Raw genomic sequence first — 22841 nt, 5'->3', positions numbered from 1 at the left:
TTGCCATCACTTTAAGAAAGATAGAGCAATTTGTAAGGAGAAGAGTTATCAAACTGTTATCTTGACTCCTGGGAATAGAAACCACACATCTGGCAGTTAAGTTAACTGTTCACACTTCCACAGAGAGAGACAGACAGAAACAGAGAGCTCTCATTGATTCTATTTTGTTGGCTAGGAGAGGTGTCTCCAAGGCTCTTCTTTCAGGTCAACAATAAACACTACAGCAAAAGGTTTAAAACACACACACACACACACACACACAGTTCTTGCGGTGTCCTACTACGTGTGTGAACGAGCTTTTGGAGGCGTCAATATTTTCACTCCGTGCCTTTTTTTCCCCCATCTCTTGTGCATTTTAGGTGAAGCTTTGCAGTCTTGTGGTCTGGAGTAAATAGATCCAAGTCTCACTTTTTTTTTTTATTCACTCTTGGCATCAACTACAAAGGGAGAGCCTTCAGTACAGCTGCAAAGGCATATGGAGCTCTGTTCTGTCGTCCAGATCTGCGCTTAGCATGAAAGTGTGGCACAACATCAGACTTCTACACCTCAGCACCAAAAAGAAAGCCTTCCTAAGTATGATTTTCATATCAAGTCGCGGTCTTAATCAAGAAAAGAATCAAGGATAGCAAGTTGTTGTGACATTCAACTTGAAGGGAGATTAATTAGGTGGAACGCAGGTCGGGAGAGACTGACCGGACGATGAGATAAGTCATCAAGCAACGACTTGACTGGAAATGAGGGAAATAGCCGTGTCCAGAGGAAAACTAAAACTAAAACAACAACCAAAAAAAGGCGCAAGTCCTAATGACCGTCATGGGGTTTTGTGTTCCAGATACAATGTACACACCAGAAAGGAGTGGATACTTAAAAGAACATTTCAAAAGGAGAGAGAGAGAGAGAGAGAGAGAGAGAGAGACAAAAGGAGATGGGGAAGATCAGAGTTCATGTTTCTGCTTCCACTCCTTATCTGATTTTGCAACAATAAAAGGAATTTTGCATGCTGTTCGACTAAGAAAAACAAAAGCTGGCAGGCTGCAATCTTTTTTGTTTTTATCCTATAATATGTTTCAAGACATTTTCTTTTAGTGTGAAGCCAATGCAGACACATGGCGAATGACGTCCAATCAGGAGCCAGTGGATGTGGTTTCTGTGTAAGGGTGATAACCTTGTTTAGAGAGGGAAGGCTGTTTGTGCGGCTCTGGGGGAAGCAAATTGATTTGTGCTCTGCGACTGTGTCTGTTCTTCGTTTCCTACTTTTTGAACACAGGAAACAGCATTTGAACAGCAGCATCCGTGTGTAATTTGACATCAAGTCTTTTGCCACCAGTCGACAGGCCTAAAATAACGGGGAGAAGATTTTTTTCTTTTTTTCTTAACAGTTGTTTCCTATTAGTGCACCAATATGGCCTGTGCACTCTGGCGGAGAAAGCAGGCAGGAAATATGCATTTCCGAGAGTCTGACATTGGTTGACAGTGCAGTGATTAGCTATATATGTGCAGTAGTAGTTCACTCCTTTAGACAGACGTAAAATGTAGAACAGGTTTTTTTGGGGGGTTTTTTTTTTATGACAGACGTCTCAGAGAATATGTTACTGGGCAACTCTCTAGCATAAATCTCTGATGGGAAATACAAAGCTGCTGGAAGCAAAGGACCAAATAATAGGGGAAAATAAACACAAATTCAAGGAGATCTCAAGAGAAGGGTCTCTATCACATCCCTATTTTTTTTTTTTACGTTATGGGGTTCATGGTCACAATGGGTTTACACGTACAGCAGCAGGCATTTGCTTTGATCCCGAAACAAAACTTCACTATTCCCAGTACCTCAGCTTAAATCCATGCCCTGCAGCGTGAGAACTGCGCAGTTCTTTCCAAAAAAAAAAAAAAAAAAACCCTCACGGAAGATGAGAGAATGAGAATGAGTGCAGATTCTGTCACCAGAGGCGTTCTCAGCATGACTAACACCAAGCGGAGTCAACTGAAAGAAGCTGATGACGTCATAAAGGAACACGTAGAATCTCGCCAATAGAATATTCCAATTCAGAAATATTCTTAGAAGCTTCAACTCCAAAAAAAAAAAAAAAAGCATTGGCAAGTGACTTGAAATTGTTAGCGCGCCCTTTCTTTTTTTTCTTTTTCTTTTAGTTATGACACTCCTAGGCTGCCATTTCTCTGCTCCAGTCTTTTGGTGCTCCTCTGAGAACAAAGGGGAGATAATTGGTGTCTAAAGCACAGTCACAGAGGAGAGCAAACAAAAACAAACAGTTCATTAATGCTGGCCTGTAATTGAAAAGCCAAACGCAAAGTGCACCTCATTAATCATTCAGCCGTGAAACCAGACCGGAGAACGCCGCCACGCACCACGTGAAATTCCTGCCGTTTAGGGGCAAGGACAAAGAAATAACTGAACAACACGGACAGGGACCTGCTGCCGACAAACGCCGTCATTTGTCTGCAGGAGAAACACAGAAAATGTATGACCATGTTGTCCTATAAGTCATTATACAATTAGAATAATCACACACGAATTCAGATGGCCTTCAGGTCAAACTTTATTGCAGCCTGTCACGCTCAGCTGTCATGCAACCCCCCCCCCCCCATCTTCAGTGGCCCTCACTTGTGTATTTATCATTCTGCCTTCTGGGACCCGCCCTGACGCCGTGGTTCTCGCGATCGTGGAAAGCCGAGATCGACGCGCTGCTAGGGTGCGCAGATGATCCTGCAGTGCGCTGCATAAGTGAATTCCGACATTCTGTTTTACTTCCAGCGCAGCCTAAATAAAAACTCCCTCATCATAATAAGAACCCCATCTGAGTTCGTCGAGCAAACGTCGAACCCCGGTTTGAGCGGTATGGCGCAACGTCGAAAAAAAAAATCCAATGTTTCCAACGGATGAGTTTCTATAGAACGTTCGGAAAATGTTCGCCCTGGCTCATCTGTGGCGCGCGCGCACAGAAAAATCTGTGCTGTCCCTCGGCTGAGTGTGATATTGACATTGCTGCTTGTTGACAGCTGGCGGGCCCAGCATGAGTAGGGCAGCAGTGTCAGGGTATGGAGGAGGATGGGGTGGGAGAGCGGAGTTTCCAGAAGGCAGACGCTTTGAGTGACAGGAGCCTGCTGCGACGGAGCGTTTACAGGAAGCCGCTCTCACTTCAGGCCGCCCCTGCCGTTCTGAACGGAATCAAACTGACAAGAGGTTAGGCATTAAGTGTATGCACACATATACACAATTTACATATAAACACAGAAAGAGGCATTCCAAATATAGAGGCTCTCTCTCTCTCTCTCTCTCTCTCTCTCCCTCTCTCTCACACGCACACATGTATGCACACACACCCTTCTTTCATTCTGCAACACTCTCTCCCACTCACACACACACACACATACACACGAACACTCATGCAGCAATAATTATGAGAATATTTCATTCTCAAACCTTAATGTCTTCAGAGTAAATTAACTATTACTCCAGAAGCAGGTTGCAGGTATCCCAGGGCAGTCTCAGGAACTCATGTGGACATCTCTCACTTCCAGTTCTTAATTCTAAACCCCTTTTCCCATTTTAATGTAATCACATTCACACTTGTAAACGTAATTTACAGGAGTAATGAGAAACGAGTAAATGTGTGTGTGTGTGTGTGTGTGTGTGTGCATGTGTACCTTTGCGTGTGAGTGTGTGTGTGTGTGTGTGTGTGTGTGTGTGTGTGTGTTTGAGTATGTATACACTTGCATGTGTGTGTGTTGTGTTTCAGTGCAGCTATGAGAAAGTGATCTTACTGTCTAACCATCCTACTGGATCCGTTCTGCATGCGGGTCTTACATACATCTCAAACTTTCCAAAGAGCTTTCAAAACCGAACTCTATTGAGTTCTTTTGGCTGCCTGCCTAAAGCAATCAGTGTAAGTTTTGAAAAACTTTCCCTTTTGTTAAAAAGAAAAGTTCAGTCACTTCAAAAGTTTTGGATACAAAGAAAACTTGTGTCCCCCTCCATTAGGGATTTGATTTACAATGAAGAAGCAAAAAGAGTGCTTGTCTCATTTTATTCATTTCTTGTGAAACACATAAAACACTTAGATTTGTTTCTGTTGATGGATCCTATAACCATGTTACAGGAGATAAAGACATACTGATTCCTTGATTAGTTTAGATTTCTCTCTAAGTTTGCCTGAAGGGAGGTCGTTGTCTGTGAAACCCAGCAGATGGTGATCTGATTTGAAACAAACTTTCTTTGAAATGAAATTAAAACAACTTAGTAATGCCTGCTTCTGGGGCCACACACACACACACACACACACACACACACACACACACACACACACACACTGCAGTCCCACAGCAGAAGCAAGTTTTGTCAAGTTGAAAATGAGTTTCTTATCTGTGTTAGATGAGGCCTGCTATCTAAAGTGAAAGAGTGAGAGAAAAAAAATCTGTTCAGGATTTAGGATTAATTGTTCAGGATTTAGTGCACGGTTTTGTAGAGACCTGAGCCCACAGATAACAGAGGCACATATCGGAGTTTTTAGAGTAAGTCTTTAGAGTAAGTCTTCAAAGTAAACTTTCCTTTCACGAAGATGAGACTTTCTGAAATCCCCAAAACAATGTCTGGCCTTATGAATCAGCGCACAAATAAATTGTGTGAATTGAATGTGGAGAACATATTTGCAGTTGAGCTCTATAACTCAAATAACATCACTACGCAATGTCAAATATAGTTCAGCTAGTGTAAATGCCATGATATTGTAACTATCGTTCCAGTCACGGCTGGATGAGACTATACGGTGGGACAAATGAGTGTGATACGGTACCACTCTTTCATGGAGCCGAAGAGAGATTGTTTTGTTTCTGGGTTTTTTTTATTGTATCTTACACTCTGTTTTAAGGTTATTGTTCTATACAGGGACTGGGACAGGGACAGTGACTGCATTAAACCCTCAGATGTAACTGGCCGAGATGAAGCCGTTACTGGTCTAAGTAGAACAAATGGCAAATGTGTCCGGGCAGGCATCAGTGTGTCAAGCTTGAGGGGAGACTGTGGACTAGCAGAGGGCTGACGTAATTAAAGCCATGAATCATTACTGGGATGGCTGACTGTGTCCAGCCCTCTAATACTTTAAGGTGGAATGGAACCTCGGCAGACAAACACACTCGTCCTCGCCTCAATGTGTGTGTTTAACACAGAAGAGTAATGGTGCCTGAACTGACCGGTCGGTCCTACAGGGAACCTCGTGGTCTTTCTGTTGTTTAAGTGGTGACACACTTTCAGAGTAACTGAGATTGAATTGCAATGTTTAACTACAGTTTTCTGAACCTTCATAAATCTTCAAAGTCACTTTGCTTTTCCTACATGGGCTCTTTCTCCATTCATGCCTGAACAGTAGACGAATGTGTTGATTTGTGATGGGGGAAGGGGTCTTTTCTCTCTCTCTCTCTCTCTCTCTCTCTCTGCCCCTCTCTCTGCTTTTTAAAAACACTCTCTCTCTCTCTCTCTCTCTCTCTTTCTCTCCTCCTCCCCATACACATATACATTCACACATACATACACAGACATACACACACAAACGCGCGCGCGCACGCACAAACCAGCTGCATAGCAACTCATTCACGCCCCCACTTGTTTTTATTTAACCACAACTAAATTTCTCCATCTATTTGTCACTCTGAACATGATTGTTGGTGACTCAGACAGTCTGTCGTAACCATCACCGTTGAGAAGGACGCGGGCGGAATGCTTATGCCCGCTGTAATTACCCATAACAGCGAGGCATCCGTCAAAAACTTAGCGGCCTTTCACCACGCTAAGAAATTTAACACGCTTTACGCGCTAAAACGGCTGATTATGCAAGCTGCACGGCGAGATATCTTATCAAACCAAACAGTGAATCAGAGGGTGACACTCTAAAATGGCTTGCAAAAAACTTGAGATAAATCCCATTGCTTTGAACCGACGTGGCCGTCAAAGAGAGGTTGATAAGAGCCGGGCTGGGTGTCTGAGAAGAGCCAGAGGAATACAGGGTCTTGGGTCTCCCCTCACTCTCTGATTGCCATACAGGGACAGTGTGTGGCAGCAATCCAATGCCAATTTAAAGGTACTATAACTTATTCTTCAACTCAGAAGCAACGGAGTCTCCAACTTTTATCTTTCAAATCAACTGCAATTTTCCACAAGCCGGAATATTATACCCCCATAATCAGACTCAGTCATACTATGAAGATCAGTGATATCAGCCTTGAAAACTGTATTTTATTCATACATACGTATATATGTATATATGTATGTATATATATATATATATATATATATATATATATATATATATATATATATATATATATATATATATGTGTGTGTGTGTGTGCGTGTGCGTGTGTGTGTGTGTGTGTGTGTGTATGTGTGTGTGTGTGTGTGTGTGTGTGTGTGTGTTTCTGAAATGATGGTTGCAACATAGCTGGAACCTCAATTGTAATTCACAGGTATGTGTTTCACCCATATCAACAAAAGGCACTAGACCTGTATCTGTAACCTCGTTATCGAGCTGTGTACCATTTCAAGCTGAGTAACCTTGTTATTTTACCACCTTCGCTGTTCTTGTCAATTTATCTTTTTCTTGATGTTTGTTTTTCATTGTCCCATTAAAGAAGTCTGCCAGCTTTGTTTATCCTTTGGTCTTCACTGTTAAATCAAATTTCTGTGTTGTTCTCTGGCAATCTCCACTTTAGGAGCCTGCAAGATGTTTGTAACTGGTTTCTCTGTTTTCCCTCCACCCCCCCCCCCCCCCACCTCCCACCCCCCACAGTTCCTGTATTATTAAATGGAATATTCTAACACATAAAGAACACATTCACTCCCTGCACATGGTCAGCTTCCATTGTAGGTGAATTTTTCATATTAAAATACTGATTTCCTTTGGATGCTGATTTATCCTTGACAGTTTGATTGTGAAGGAGTATATTCTTTCAAAGTAAATATAGGTAATAATAATGATGATAATAATTATCATTATCATCATGATCATAACATAGATAGATAGATAGACAGACAGACAGACAGACAGACAGACAGATAGATAGATAGATAGATAGATAGATAGATAGATAGATATTATTTGTGTTCAAGTTTTGCTTTCTCAGTGTTACCTCACTCACTGTCTGTCTCTATATGGAGTTAACAGTGCATTCACAGTACTCACTGTGAATTTAATTCACACTAATGGTAAAAGGCAGGGCAATAATTTCTATTCGACGTTTCAGTGTGATGGAAACCTGGAGAGATGTCACTTTTACCAACCTGGGTGGTTATTCACTCTGAAGCATAACTGTGCGTTATCCAGAAGTGATGTAACGAACGCCCTAGAGGAGCTTAAGATGGGAAGGGTTTTAGTTGCGTGGGTCTGTCTTCTCGTTACCTCTGTAAGCTTGCCTAAAGAGCCATTAAACATTCACACTGACTGCTTCTGGTATTTCAGGCTCTTTACAGCTCTTTACGGGGAAAGGACGGAGCAACAGAGCGTGTCTGTGCGCTAATTGAAGTCTGACACCATTAGCAAACTGCCATTCGTTTGATAGCCTGCAATATAACAAGGATAAGGGAGGGAAGCAAGTGTGCATACAAATGCCTGACCGCACTGGAGAAAGAAAAAAAATTACTATTTTACAATCTATACACCACATCAATACATCACAACTACACGCTGCAGACAGGTCCTAAAAACTACTTTAAAAATCGCGAAAGAAAAAAACGCGCTGTGAAAATAAAATGCGTATGGATATCTTTTAAGCTAAATAAAGCCTAATTGCATATTAGAAGTATTAGGGAAAGACTTGCAGAATATAGCGCCTTATCTTGTTTTGGCAGAGGTACGATTTTTTCTCATTTTCTCATACTGTGTTTGTATAACAAATAACCATAAAGAATAACACTCACATTCAGAGACGAACCAGACCTCCTTTCACTTCTCAAGCAAAAAGCTATGCTGATACAGACAGTCACGAGCTCTGAGGTATCCAGAAACTAGATACTCATATGTGCATGAATAAACACACACACACGTGCGCATGCCAGGGGCGGATTTAGGCATGGGCGATAGGGGCAGGCGCCCACGGCGGCATCTTTCCGGGGGCGGCACGGGGCGCCCGCTCTAAAAAAAATCGAAATGATGACATTTGCGCGATCGGTTTTCTATCGGCCATTCGCGCTACATGTCAGCAATATCGTGTCACCGTTTTGGTCAATTAACCTTGTAGGAGGGGGGGCCCTGATTCGAGTTTGTGAGTTAGGAGTTAGGTAGGCTACTGCCTGAGTAGGAGGGGGAGGGGGGGGCGTAGGTTGACCTCAAGTCTCCTCACTGGAAGCCCGTGGGGGGAGGGGGGGGTCTATCAAATAGCGCACCTTTAACTTTATACTGGACTGATGCAATTAGTAAAATCAGTCACACTACGAAATGCTACCAAATAAACCACAATTCATTCATTATACTGTGAATATATAGTTTCACTGACATATTGTTGCATTTTTTCTGGTTTGTGCGAAATCGTTAAGAATAATATAAAACCAGTCTGCACCTGGGGCGCTGGAGGCGGGACTTTTGGATCTCAGAATATCTATGTTAATCAACACCGTCCATGGTATGCCAGAAGACGGAGAGAGAGGTTAACGATTGCATGGGTAAACTAGGTCACTTCTAATGCACAGTCTCGTTGATTTGTGCAGGTATTTCTGGGGGCGGGGGGGTGACCTGCCTTTCTTTAGCTGATCCATATAAACTTTGGACGCGAATAAGCAGAAACACATTCTCTCTCGTAAGCGAGGTAGCGGCCAATGTACATTATTTTAAGATTAATGTTTGACTCTCGGTTATGATGTCACTCCGTACCACCAGCCAATCTTATGTCTAGATCGCGAGGTACGTAACGTGCTAATGTACAAAAAGAAGAGCGAAGCGTACATTGCCTGCGCTTTGTATTTTGTTGATTTGGGAAATCGGGACGACCAACAGGGGTTATTTGATTGCAAAGCACAATTTTTTTGTAATTGCATCTAAAGTAGACTACCCTAGACGCTGAGAATACGTTCCTGTTCTGCTGGTGCTTTGAAGGCTCCAGCTCTCCAGCTCTGGTGTCCGTGTTTTGACAGTTTTGATTGCATCAAATTAGAAGTTGCGAAGTTGCAATGTAGCATACGCTATGACATCCTGGTAACGCCACTGCCTGCAGGCTCTCTGTTTCTGTCTCAAACTGCGGGAAAATGGTGCATTTAGCTGCCAGAATTAAGAAAATTGTCCCTTGGGAAGAATGCCCTCCTGCAGGTCTGGGTTTACCCCTTGTTCTTGCCCCCCCCTCTTTGAAACTCGTTCCAGCACCACTGGTCTGCACACCACCAATGTGAATTGGTTTAGGCTTGACTCTTGGTTGACAGTGTTGGGGGATGGGTAATGTATTGATGCTCGAGTGCCAAATCAACACAAATGGATATTTGTCTTTGTTACTTCTTTTTGATAGTCTTATTTGTATGCATACTTTTATATTTACACAGTCTTAAATATTATCATTATTTATTTGTGTTGTTCCAAAAGTCTGATTACAGGTAGTGCAGAATGGTGCTTTTTTTGGGGTGTGTGTGTGTGGGGGGGGGTGTCTTAAGGGGGGTTCGCAGAGGGCACCATACAAGCTAGAACCGCCACTGGCACATACACACACACACACACACACACACACACATTCACGCTTCAGAAACTTGGCATAGTCCTCCGACACTATTTTCCAAGTTCATTAGTCGGTCTGCGGCAAAGGTCAGAACAGAGGAAATCTTTCAGCTGTTAAATGCATAATGCCATCCAACAAATATCCAGGTGACTATCAGCATAAATTACTAGTCAATGCAGAGGACACTGGTGATATTTCAGACTTGGTTTAAACGTGAAAATGGAGCAGATCTTTTCACTTTATTATGAATTCATTTTAAAGAGTCATTGCAGAGATGGACAAGGTGAAAGAATTGTGAAAACAGTTAGTTCAGACTCTGTTGATACTTCCACTAAGAGAATCAAGCACTGTGTAACAGCTTCAATGCAATATTGATTTGGAGGTATTGGCAGTAAATGATGAATGTCCAAGAGAATTGCTAATGGAAGTATTTCCCTAAGTTCACAGTTTTAAACCATTAGAGCAGTTGAATACAGAAATGTGACTGCTTATTTACAGAGTTCTGTCTGTATTTCTGCACATACATGTTTCGGTGTGTTTGTGTGTGTGTGTGTGTGTGTGTGTGTTTGTGTGTGTGTGTGTGTGTGTGTGTATGTGTGTGTGTTTTGGCACTGCTGTGGGCTGACACAAGGCTAAAGAAAGCTGCTTACAGTGGTAATGAGAGTTGCTGTGGAATAATAGAGACGGTAATTACTCTGGCCTCACAGTCTGGAGAGTCACAACATTGATCCTTTCCTCACCAGTGACTGAATGCTAAATAAGGAGGGAAACACACTTCAAAGCTGGGGCACCTCATCTGATGGATTTCACCCAAAACAAGCACACGCTTTCATTCCAGTCATGTTTGGGGAAAATAGGTGCAAGGGGAATTCTTAGACATAAAACAAAGTCCTCCAGAATCATCGCTGTAATATCCTTAGATTTTACTAGATACATTTTGGGAGATTTAAAAAAAATGTAAAACTCTCTGATGGCACACACACACTGTGTGTGTGAACAGTGAGCAGTGAATTTGTCCTCTGCATTTAACCCATCCAACACACCGGTAGTGAACACACACACACTAGATGCAGGACCAGTGGGCAGCATTCCTTGTGCCCAGGGGGCATTGGGGTTAAGCACCTTGCCCAAGGGCACACAGCCATGGATGTCAGTTGGGGGCATCAAACCGACAACCCTTTGGTCACGACCCCAGTTCTCTAACCTCCAAGTTTAAAACTTCTCCATCAAAATCCTACGTGAGAGGGTGTCTGAGAGCGGTCTCACACAGAGTGTCTGTCTGTCATATGTAAACATCTCTGCAGGTAGTCTCCTTTCACTCTTGGGCAGTTGATTTTTTTTTCTTTAAGGTACTGTATTAATTCCCAAAGGGAATTGGGACTCTACATTTAACTTATCCAAAGCAGTGAACACATACAGGAAACCCCCCCCCCCTCCAAGGGCTTGACAGTCTGAGTGGATACATCTGATGTCAGAGGTGGGACTTAAACCCACACATCCATTTGGAGACCAGAACGCCCAGCTAATGGAAGGTATTGAGCCTTAAGTCAGCCATTCTAATGTTCAGAAATCCCTGCCTTAAATGATAGTCTATGTGGATGCAACACTCAAAGTTACAGAGCATGGGTTAGGCATGGGTTAGGAACTGAAGTCATGTGGTCTAACTATACCTTCCAAACACACCATAAACCACACACACACCACCACGCACCATAGTCTGCCACAATTAATCCATACACTCATTTTTACAAATAATGATTCTTTCTTTTTCTCTCCACCTCATTCCCACACCACATCGTCCGGCCACACTCCCGCCTGCCCTCCAGAGAGCGGAGACGGTGTAAGGTTCCATACCTGACACCAGCAGATCAATCTCCCAGCGTGTTGTGAGGCAGGAGCCTCCACTGGCCCTACCCGGTAGGAGGGCAGCCCTCCCTGGAACAGGCAATTACACCTTTCCTCTCACGCTCGGGTCCGGCATGCTGGCGCAGTGCTGAAGCTTTCATTAGAGACACGGCTTAGCAGCCCGTGCCCTTGCGTCCCCCTGGGTCGTCAGCCCCAACAGAAAACCCGATCAGCGAATGAGGCTTCACAGAGAAGAGCAGACAGACGCACCTCTGAGAAAGGAAAGCATCATTGATGACAAACCCTTGGCAACAAAGGACAGATTCGTTTACATTTAAGAGCACGGGCCCCCTGGGCAGGGGGGGGGGGGGGCGGGGTGGAAGTTTCGGGAAGGGGCGAAGAGAGGAAAAATATGAGCGCGACGGGAGCTTGGCCGAGAGCGTTTTGACGGATGTTTTAGTCAGACATCATCGCATCCGCAGAAACTGACTGTTTACGTGAAGCTAATCCAAGGCGATCCAACTCTAAGAGCGTGTGTCGAAAGCAGTGGGGTTACATCACACTGAGTAAAATACATACAGTGACGACACAATGATGCTCCAAAGTTAGGGTGAGCACAATTTAAGGTCAGAATATAACAATTAATAAAGTTAGTCCGTCTTTATGCGAAGGGAAAACTGAGATCATTCCTGTCTCTCAACGCAGGAAATGAAAAATTCCTCTATTCGTCTAAAATAGCGGAATAAACATGCGTGATATATCCGTCTTTTGCGTGTCACCATCTGGCTTTGGATCAAAGAGAAATGGCTGAATAGGAAAAAAAGAAAAAGAATCGATACAGTTTAGCACTGTCAAAAACACACTGCCCTCCAGGCAAATGCCCTGCGATGAGCTGGATGGAGAACAATAAATGTCTTGTTGTCTGAGAATGTTTCTTCTAACCCATCCCAGGAAACAACTGGTATCACGAAAAGAGAAAGTGAAGAAATATAGTACAGGACTTTCCTGTGACATAATAGGATTGTCCCCCAACACTTCCCTGCTGGGAAATACTCCTGATCAGTGGCCACTCCCTCCTTCATTCAGCACATAAGAGCAGAGAAAGTACATTACCATGGATCAGAAGCACAAAGAGTCAGGTAGGCTGCTCTCCTCTACAATAATAATAATAATAATAATAATAATAATAATAATGATAATAATAATAACAATAATGATACAGATGATACTGTTAAGAAATGATTTTGAAAGGGATATGTCTCATTCACTGCTGTTGGCTGAGCTGTGGATGAGTGTTTGGATGATGATTGAGAGATCAGATGTGGTAGATGTTGCTCTATGTAGATTCTGTAGACATGTAGTTGGTCTTTGAGAACCAGTCATCTAAGCCTTCCTTCCAGATGCAGTTCATGAGCTTTTGTTTCTCAGAGCCTTATGAAACTATGCCCCGAGGCTTTAAAAGAAAGCCTTTCAAACTGCTTTGAAAACAAATTCCTTACACTTTGTGTCACACAGACACAGGTGTCTTCTCCCCCATAGGGCCACCAGCCATAGAGAAATAAACAGATAAAATGTTGATTCTGCAAGGCAATGTTTTTGGACTTACTTTGGGGAAAGCCATGCGAGTTTGCGAGGGGTCAGTCTTAGTTTTGAGGAATGGCAAAGGAATATTTAACCCATCAATCACTGGGCAGTGTCTATGGTAACAGATTAGGACGTGTTCCACTGTGCAAATGTAAACAGGAAGCAAGTATATAAACTCTGCTATGCACTGATGGAACTCTTCTGCACTCCCCTCAATCATATCTTTGTTCTCTCTTCCTCTGGTCGGTCCCACCACTGATGTCTTGCTAAAGACTGGAAGTAGTCTGTGATTAATAACCCTGAAAAGTATACCAAACAAAAGGATGCTGAATAATTACTGGAAATGAGATGGTGTTAGCACACGCTCACACATGCTTTGTCTTTCACAGATTAGGATCTTGTGGTATGAGGCAGTGTTGTCTTAATACTTCAAGGCCACTTGGTGAAGCTTGGCTAAGTGCTGGAAAATGCACCGAATGTTTGCATTTTTCTCTTGTGAAATTTAGCGCTGAGGTAAGCCATGTTTCTGGCCGTGTGCTCTCTCTATATTATTTGTCTTTTTAGTTGGCTTAATTGGGCTGTATTCTGCAGGTGGCCAGATTTTGTTATTGTGAATGGAGGTTGTTTCTTAGAATTACAAAGAATTGCTCTGCATTGTGGAAATCAATATATTCTCTAGTTTAGCTTCTTTATTTGTTGCTCTCATCTGTTAATATCAACTCTTGCTTTCTCTATTCATCCCTTATTGTATGTAAGTTTTGTCATACCTCTCTCTATTTCTATTTCTGTCTTTACTTCTTATTTCTTGATTTCCTCTGTTTCGAGCGAGAGCGACAGTGATTTGAACTGTAATAGTTTGAGGTTTCATTTTAGTTAAGGTAAGCACTTTCTGACATCTGGAACCAGACAGTCAAAACTCTGAGCTGGTGAGAGAGCGTGTCTCTGCTCCTAATGTACGGGGTTGAGAACAGTTCTTTTTTTTTTTAACTGACATTTTAAGTTATGCTATTGCTCATTGGTTGTTGCTGACAAGATATACTATCCTTTCTTATCCACGTAAAACATCCGTTTATGCTGTGCTGGTAGTCTAGTGCTAATGTAAAGTATTAATGTCTTTCAGAAATGTGTGCGTTAATGTATGAGTCTAAGCACTGCATTAATGTCTAACATTAGTGTAATAGAAGGAAGCTCACAGACTGAGGTATGCTCCAGCACACGCATCTTCACTGTTAGGAAAATCCATTAGGACCAAAAGGTTGTCCTCTGATAACAAGAATGTGTGTGTGTGTGTGTGTGTGTGTGTGTGTGTGTGTGTGTGTGTGTGTTGAAGGGATGCGAGATACTTCAATGTGCAGGGCTTCTGTGAAATATGTTTTATTTTTATTTTCCTTCATTTTGTTTTCCTTCAATGTCTTCCACACTACACAAGATTCTTGCTTGTAGAAGTGAGTGATTGCATCTTTTCAGAGCAGTGAGACATTTAGAAGAGGCCTGATATAATACTGGAGCAAACTGAGAAAACCACTTTGCTACTGACAGCTACCAATCAGCAGCCGTCTCATCTCTGGGTTTGTCATGTTGTGCTTGTTTCAGCGGCACTCTCCATTAACATACACCTCCATCTTCAGGGCCTGTTCTGAGGGTACATAAATCTCAGTTCAATCTCAGCCAGTCATCCAGGACTGTGACAGGGGACTGAACTTTTAGGGGGGAAGGATCAGATCTGCCGTTAAGATTATTTTTGGAGGTCCTTTTTTTTCCAAAATAGCTTTGAACTAATCATTTCTTTTGAATTTTGAGGAAAAGAAATTCTCTTGATATATAATATACTCCAATCAAAACTGAACCTTTTTTTTTTTTTTTTTAAACTGGTAGTGACTTTAGTGAAAGGTAAATTGGACTACCAACCCCTTTCTTTTCAGCAGTAGTGATGAACTCCCCAGTGATTAGACTGTTTGAGATAAACGTACCCCTCATATGACCACATCATGAAAAATTCAGATCATTCAGTGCTCTTAAGTATTCTGTGAGTCAGGACAGAAACGTACGGAGAGACACCATGGCCCCAGTCTTAGCTGTCTGAAAGTGTTCACAGTATTAAGAATAATCTGAAAACAGTCGGCTCTGTTTTGCTTTTTGGTTTCTTTGCAACAGTCTTATTCTATCTCCATTTAGAAAATATATATATTATTTTATCTTTTATTGTTTTGTTGACATATTTTTTCAAGGGGTGCCATTCCCTTTGTTAGCAAAATGACCACAGTGCGTCCCTCTTGTTAACCTGCCATCCTCCTATATATTCTATGGAGTAGTGTCAGTGACCATTGGGCCATGCCCCCTTTAAATAGATTACAAATCGCCTATTGCTCAAAGCTTGCATTAACATGTAATTATATTTAGATATATTTAAGTTATGTGTGTGTGCGTGTATTTTCTGCATTCTGTATGGTCTTGGCACACGTCTTGGGTTTGGGAGAAAAGACTCGTAAAATCTGGTCTGTGTCTGAGAAAGCAGCTGTTTTATACGACTGGTTCGCTGATGTTGCCCCAGGCTGATTGTGTTTAAAGCACTGGTTTTAATACACAGGCAACCCTTCCTTACTCTTTGTGTAGGAGTGTCACTGCTCTGGAGGGTAAAACCTGACACACTTCTACAAAGCCAAACACTCAACTCTTTCATCCTGCTGCCCACACGCATTGTCTAAGCAATTTTCTGATTTTTTTCCCCATTTTTTCACACAAACCTGCAATGAAAGGATCCAAGTATTAAAGAAAAACGGTTTGACACAAATACCCAGAAACAGCTGTTGGGAAAATTCAAAGCAGGAAAAGTGGTACAGTAGAACGGTTGCTGTACGAAAAAGCAAGGCAAAGCCTGAAGTAGACCAGCTATACCAATGATATTGACTTAAGTCAAAAAAACGATATTTTCAGGTTTAAAGGAAGGATACATGAGGTGACATTGGATCTTGAATAGATATAAAATAGACTTTGGATCTTTGAATAGATATTCATGGTTTCTGTAGAACCATAAAGGGAAATAGCCATGTCACAACTTACCTACATCGGTTTTTGCCCTGCACCCGCATACTTACCATATGCGCTCATGCAATACATTGCTAATGGGGTAGTGCTGTTTAAAAATGTATCTTTGGATATTTCCTACGGCTGTCAAACTGCTCACCTCCATTAGAGCTTCTTACCAACAACCTAAGAATCCATCTTTAGATAAACTCAATGGATAGTTCACCTTTCAATTAAATAAAGCCTTTACATGCAAAGCTAGACAGAATGCCAATTTTATTCCACATATTCCTCCATAAGAAGTTTTTGGAAAAAAATAAAAAGGATTTCATGTGTGTCTTTGGTCAGTTTGCCTACCTTAAATGTAAAATTGTTTTTTTTTCTTCCCTGAATAAATCAGAAAACCTCTAGCCTTCAAAACATGCCTTAGACTTTAGTCATGTAAATGTAAATTTAGTCAGAGTGAGTAGAGTAAAATGAAATATCTTCAGTAGATTCATTTTTTTTTTAACCTCAGTAGACACATACTTTCACACATTTCTGTCTTTCTTTAACCTTGCCTAGAGGGCATTCAGCGGGCATCAGTATGTTTGGGAATTTTTATATCCAGATTGTCACCATGGTAACAGAACCCTGGGTCATCCATTTCGATATAGCGGGTGGTACCGTGGGTGGCAATATTCAGGGAAGGCAATGTTCAGTCTTAGACTGTTTGATCCAATTCAACCAAAACCTGGTACAATTGCCACAGTAGTGTGAATGCTGCCAACTGGACCTCTGGCATACACCAAATACCCACACAAGACTGCTTGAGAAGGTCAGCGTCAATCCGCTATCAAGCAAACTGTGGTGTGGTTCGTCTGCAGCGTGAACACAATACAAATCAGTCACAGGATGAGATGCTAAAGCCTGCGAAATTTTGAAGGTACAGAGCAGATGTTGACATGGTAAAGCAGCACACCTGCAAACCAGGCCAAGATGAATAGAGGACAAATGTGGACTGATGAAGAGGCTAATGTTGCATACACGAACACCAGAAAACATTAAACTGCATCCTCACAAGATGTGCTTATAAGTTATCAGACAGGCCTAGCTCTGTCCTTCCTTTTACACATTGAAAAGACAAGACTGTACAGACATACTTGGCTCCTCTGGTGATGTCACTCATTCCATTCCAGTGCTGGCGTATGCATTGTTTCCTTTGTTGAGCCTACATTCTCTGGTACTTACGGCAGATGAATTCATTGTTTTGACTTATGCAGGTATTCTTTCATCTCTTTAAGGGCTCTTGATTCGTTAAGGAACAGAAGAAATAAATAAAACCCATGAGTGCAGGCAAGCCAGAGTACACAATGATTTCAATATCATCAGTTCACCTTTGTATTTGGTGTGGTTTTGTCTCAGTTATCATAGAATGTTAGGTCATCAAATCTGTCCAGCTTGGGTATGACTTTCTATGCGTTTGGCTTTCTGGTGCAGTTGTTCACAACTTTTGGTTAGATGATAGAACCCTAAGCAGACTAGAACTAAATTGCAACACTGTATCATTGTTTTGCATTGGTCTGGACCAAGGGAGTCAAACTACAAGTGCAAATACACCTTAAGTGCCGGAGTTCAGTCCCTGCCTGCAGGGGAGAGACCCTGTATTGTTTCCGCACCTGGTAGGGTTTCGAAAATATGCTGATGTTGTGATGGGAAGTGTTAGGATCAATGTTGACAACACTGATTGAGAGTGTTTTGCAGTCATTTTACCATATTTGATTAGAAGAAGCTCCAAGAATGTGATTGGTTGGGTTTGACAGCAGCAGAGGCTCCTCGATAGCCCCTATGCTTGGGTATTTAGAGTTGAAGTATTGGGTAAAACTATTGCACAAAGAGGTGTCCTGATTGTGAAAGATCACACTTGCCCTGACATGCAAAATAAAAAGCATGTCATTCCAGGGCTGTTGAGTATGAATGCGATTGCTAAATGTTACTCTGTTTTAGGACACACACACCCCCCACCCCCGCCGATGCATAAGTCGGCCCTGGAACTAAGATTGACCTTTACGCATTGGCACCAAATGGCCGGAACAACACTACATTTGGAAGGTGGAATGTAATGGGAGGCTGCATGAGTGGTCCACCACTGAGTGGCAGAATTGAGTCTGAGTAGGCTACAAGTAACAAATTCCTGCCTTGGTTCCTGTAGTACAATTTACAATTTACAATTTAGCATTTGGCAGATGCTTTTAGCCAAAGCGACTTACAATCAGTGCATCAGTCGGATTTCTTATACCCCATAAGCAGACATCGCGATAAGACTGAACGTCAATTTACCCCTTCGTATTGCGCCCCTGGAATTCTTTGACAAACATAGATACAAGACAAGGCTTTTTTGGGGGGGGGGTTTGTAAGGAAGGGAGGTTAGGCATTGGGGGACAGGTGGGTTCCGAAGAGGTGGGTTCCTGCAGTAGAGGTGGTTTTAGTGATTGACCGCTGGATCACAGTGTTTCTTGTGCTGGGCAGATACTGACAGATTGTTTTAAATGACTCCCAGTCATAGGTTTTTGTTACTTAACTGTGGTGTCTTGATGTAATCCTTATCACTCGCTCAGGAGACAAGCAATCTTCTTTTTTTTTTTTTCATTGTTTCTGTTTTCAGACGATTATTTATTACCAACAGAGGTGGGTAGAAAAACGTTACATTCACTCCATTACATGTACTTGAGTAACTTTTTCCAATAAATTGTACTTATAGGAGTAGTTTTAGTGCATAATACTTTTCACTCTTACTCGAGTCATTTACAATTTTAAAAATGTACTTACACTCTGTTACATTAGACTACACACTTCTCGCTACTTTTATTTAATTTATTAAATTATTTTTATTCACACATGCACAGCTTCTACGGGACCGAGTGCTTTGATACACGTTTGTAAGGCAATCTGCACTGCTTACAAACATTGTTAACACAGTAGCATTATGAGCTAGAGAGAGAGCATGGAGGGAGCTAGCGTCAGCTAACTGAGCTTCATGAAACAGAGAAGAGCGTTACTGCAGCTCTCGTTTCAATGATGAAGGGATTTCGGAGATTTCGGACGTTGCACCAAACTTTCAGTAAGCTCTCTACCTGCATCCTCTGGTCTCTGTCTCTTGTGACAGAGTAGTAGCAACATTCTCCGTTTCATACTCTAACGTGGTTGCTTTACGTTGCTATGAAATAGGCCTAAACTCAAAAAAGGTTGTTGGCCGCAATCCACCTCTTGGTAGTGGAGCATGGAGGCTCAGAATTCTTAGCTACAACCCTACACGCATACACACCTTTTTAAAATAAATGTAAAGTTACAGGGAAAATCACTGAAAGACAAGGTGTTGTCAACTTTAGATGAGTATGTAATGTCTATTGCACTGCTTACATTTCAGTAGTGCATCCAAGCACACAGTCTTACTAAGCATATACGATAGACTGGCTCTGCTGTTTTAGGCTTGTCTTTATGTTGAGGCTTGTCTTTATGTTGATTCTATTTCTAATTTATGATAATTGGTAAATATATAAGTTATTATGTTTATTAGGATTATGATTTTGTCCTTGAATGAGCAGATTGTGTTTATTAGACAAGCACTTTAAATTTTTAGTTTGGGCATAACAGATATTCTGATACATTTGAATGTAATACATTATAGATGTAATAAATCATCATATGAAGTTACTCACCACTTGAGTCGTCATTTTATGAGATTCTTTTTTACTCATACTCAAGCCGTTATTTGGATGTGTACTTTAACTTCTACTTGCGTCAGTATTATTATAAAATAACCACACTTTTACTTGAGAACAGTTTTTACTCACTCTACCCACCTCTGATTACCAGTATGGCGAACATTTGTCTGTTAATTTTGTTGGACCAGTGTGTTAAATCTACACATTGTAAAACCTTACCCAGCACAGCCTGCTCTTTTCTGTGTCCTACTGGAGGAAAATTTCAGATTTGCTTGTGTCTGCATTGTAGCGTGGTTGTGATGAAATGAATAGTGTGTACCAGCTTGAATTTTATTTTATCTATTCTGATTGTCGTGAACTGAACTGAACTGAACTGAACTGCCGTGATGTGAACTAAACTGTGTCACTCTTAAATTTCAAATTTTGAATAACAGAGTATTCTTTTTATCATTCATTTCATAGTCTGGGGCGCTCCCCCCTTCACTGTTGCTTGGTTCTTAAGTTACAGTCTCTGGTGTCTGGTGTTATTTTTTTTGCTCCTTTCATCATGGGTTACACTGAGCACCAACCCCTAACCCTCAACCCCATTACCACCTGCTTCCTTATGCCCACACACACACACACACACACACACACACCTCCCTCATCCTCTTCTCCCCCATCTCCTCATCAGCAGTGATTTACTGCTGCAACCCAGCACTGTGAAATCATTCAGGCATCTAAAGAGCCTCCTCTGTGATATATTCGTATATTTATCACAGCACCTCAGGGCTTTTGTGTCTCAATCCCCCTCGTGATGAGCTACTGGAGCAGCTGCAAAGAGAAACACGCCGCGGTGTGTAGGCAGGTGCGACAGCACGGTAAAGCCAACACTTCACGGGAGCTCCAGGTCGACTGTTTTTCATCATCCGTGGCTGAACTTTACGTCACCTGCATCCCCTTTGGCTGCGCAGTGAATTACCCACCTACAGTGCGTATGTATATACACCGGCCCATTTTCCATGCCATTATAGATCATGTTTTCTTTGAAATATTGATGCGGTTTCTGTACGTCTTATCAGCGTCAAAATACCGTTTTCTTATTGCTGAAGATCTCAAGCATTCACATACCTGATATGGCATCAGTCAAATCGCAGCAGGAGGAAACGATACAATTCTCATTTCTCACGTAGTGTGAAGGGCTGAGAAAGCGCTTCACCTTTTTGGTTGGAAAAAAAAGAACCGGGCATGCTAATGATCTTATGGTGCCCTGAACCATCAGGGGTTTTTTTTTTCTTTTCAGTTTGTTGGTTTATATCCATTCACAGTCTTTTTCAGTATAATTGGCTAACTTGGAAGAGGACAGTTATAGAGGGGAAAAAAAGAAATAGAAACGTAATCCTGGGCCAGGGCTATCTTCCACAGAGGTGCTGGGCCAGATCATTAGCCTCTTTGATGGCACTAATAAGAGCATTAGCCTTTGTAATTGATGGCTCTGTCCATTAGGCCTACCCATTATGCCCAGTCATTCTACTCTAGAAAATAGTCCACTCCATCAGTGTTTGCACCTCCAAGACTCAATGCATGACATTTTCATGGGGGAAAGAAAACAAAACGACATGTGGAAGGGAGCGACATCCATTTTTCTCCCACACAAGTCACAATAACAAATATTCCAAGACAAACATCACATCTCTGGCTGTGAGTCATCTTGTCTTCAAACTATCTCCATGTCCTTAGCAACAGTGTTAGGAGAAAGTAATAGTATTTGTCCATCCTGTGCGGCTGATTAAAAACAACATACCCAGTGTCTGTCTATGAAAAACAATTATAAGGATGAAAGAAAACTGATGCAAAGGAAGAAATGACTGTGAGATCCTAAAATGGCCGTTTTTGTGATGGCTGACTAGCTTCTGCTATACACTACACATATGTTTTGTTATGTAATAATCTGGACCACAGTAGCATAGATAATCGACGAACTTTTGTTTCAAAGGTGTTAGAGACATGCTGATACCACTTCCATAACATACATTCACACACACACCCCTCCCTTTTTTACAACTCACCGCTATACGTGCGAATATCACTGTAACAAATATCTGTTTTTTTTTTTCCGTTAACGAGTGTGCGACGTCATAAATAAATAAGCGGCCCCAGCCAACCGATGACAGCCCACCGAAACCAGAAATCATGGTACTCTCAAGGCAAGCAAGCTGCCCTTTGTATTGCAACCAAAGACAAAACTGAGTGAAGAAAAACAAAACCAAGGATAGCTTGAATTGTTAGCCTCTACGTAGATGTTAATTAGGGTACTTACAAAGGCTGCCCAACGTAAAAAAGAGAATTTGAGGGAAGTAACACAGTTATGTATACCCTCACCTATGGACATTATGGCTACATAAGTTATATGACTTTTATGGGCCCATCACTGTCTCTCAGATGATTAAGAAAATATGCATATGGCAGCCAAAAAAAAAAAAAAACTTAAATGTAGAAAAACAGCAAAACTTAAACCCTCTTGTATAGTACAGTTTTTGTAACCTGACCATTAAACATGTTTTGCAATATGGCTGCTAACCAGTTTTTGGTATGACATTTGCTGAAGGAATCCTTATCTCATCCCAGTTTTGTTTTTGTTTTTGCTTTTTTTTTCAGAAGAAAGACATCATTTTATACATTTATGCTAACACACATTCTCATCCGTAGGATCAGATTTCAGCTATACATTACAGAAATACATTTACATACAAAAGAAAAAGTGAAGGCTTATCTCTGGATGTCCATTTTCTTGGAGATTAGAAAGGATTACAAAGTGGATTATTGGAGCCATTCCAAGCAATGATTCTAGCTGCTTGAGCATTGCTTCTCTAAAATCGGACAAAAAAAAAAAACCCTCCTGTCCGTTCCTCAAGGGTTTATGATGATACTAATGCTTCACTCTGACTGCAGAATTAGGGAGGCCAGACGGACTGAAGTTAATTACACAGACATGGAAAATGAGAT

Source organism: Chanos chanos, chromosome 8 (genome assembly GCF_902362185.1).
Source record: "Chanos chanos chromosome 8, fChaCha1.1, whole genome shotgun sequence".
Classification (NCBI taxonomy): Eukaryota; Metazoa; Chordata; class Actinopteri; order Gonorynchiformes; family Chanidae; genus Chanos; species Chanos chanos.
This window is presented reverse-complemented; position numbering follows the sequence as displayed.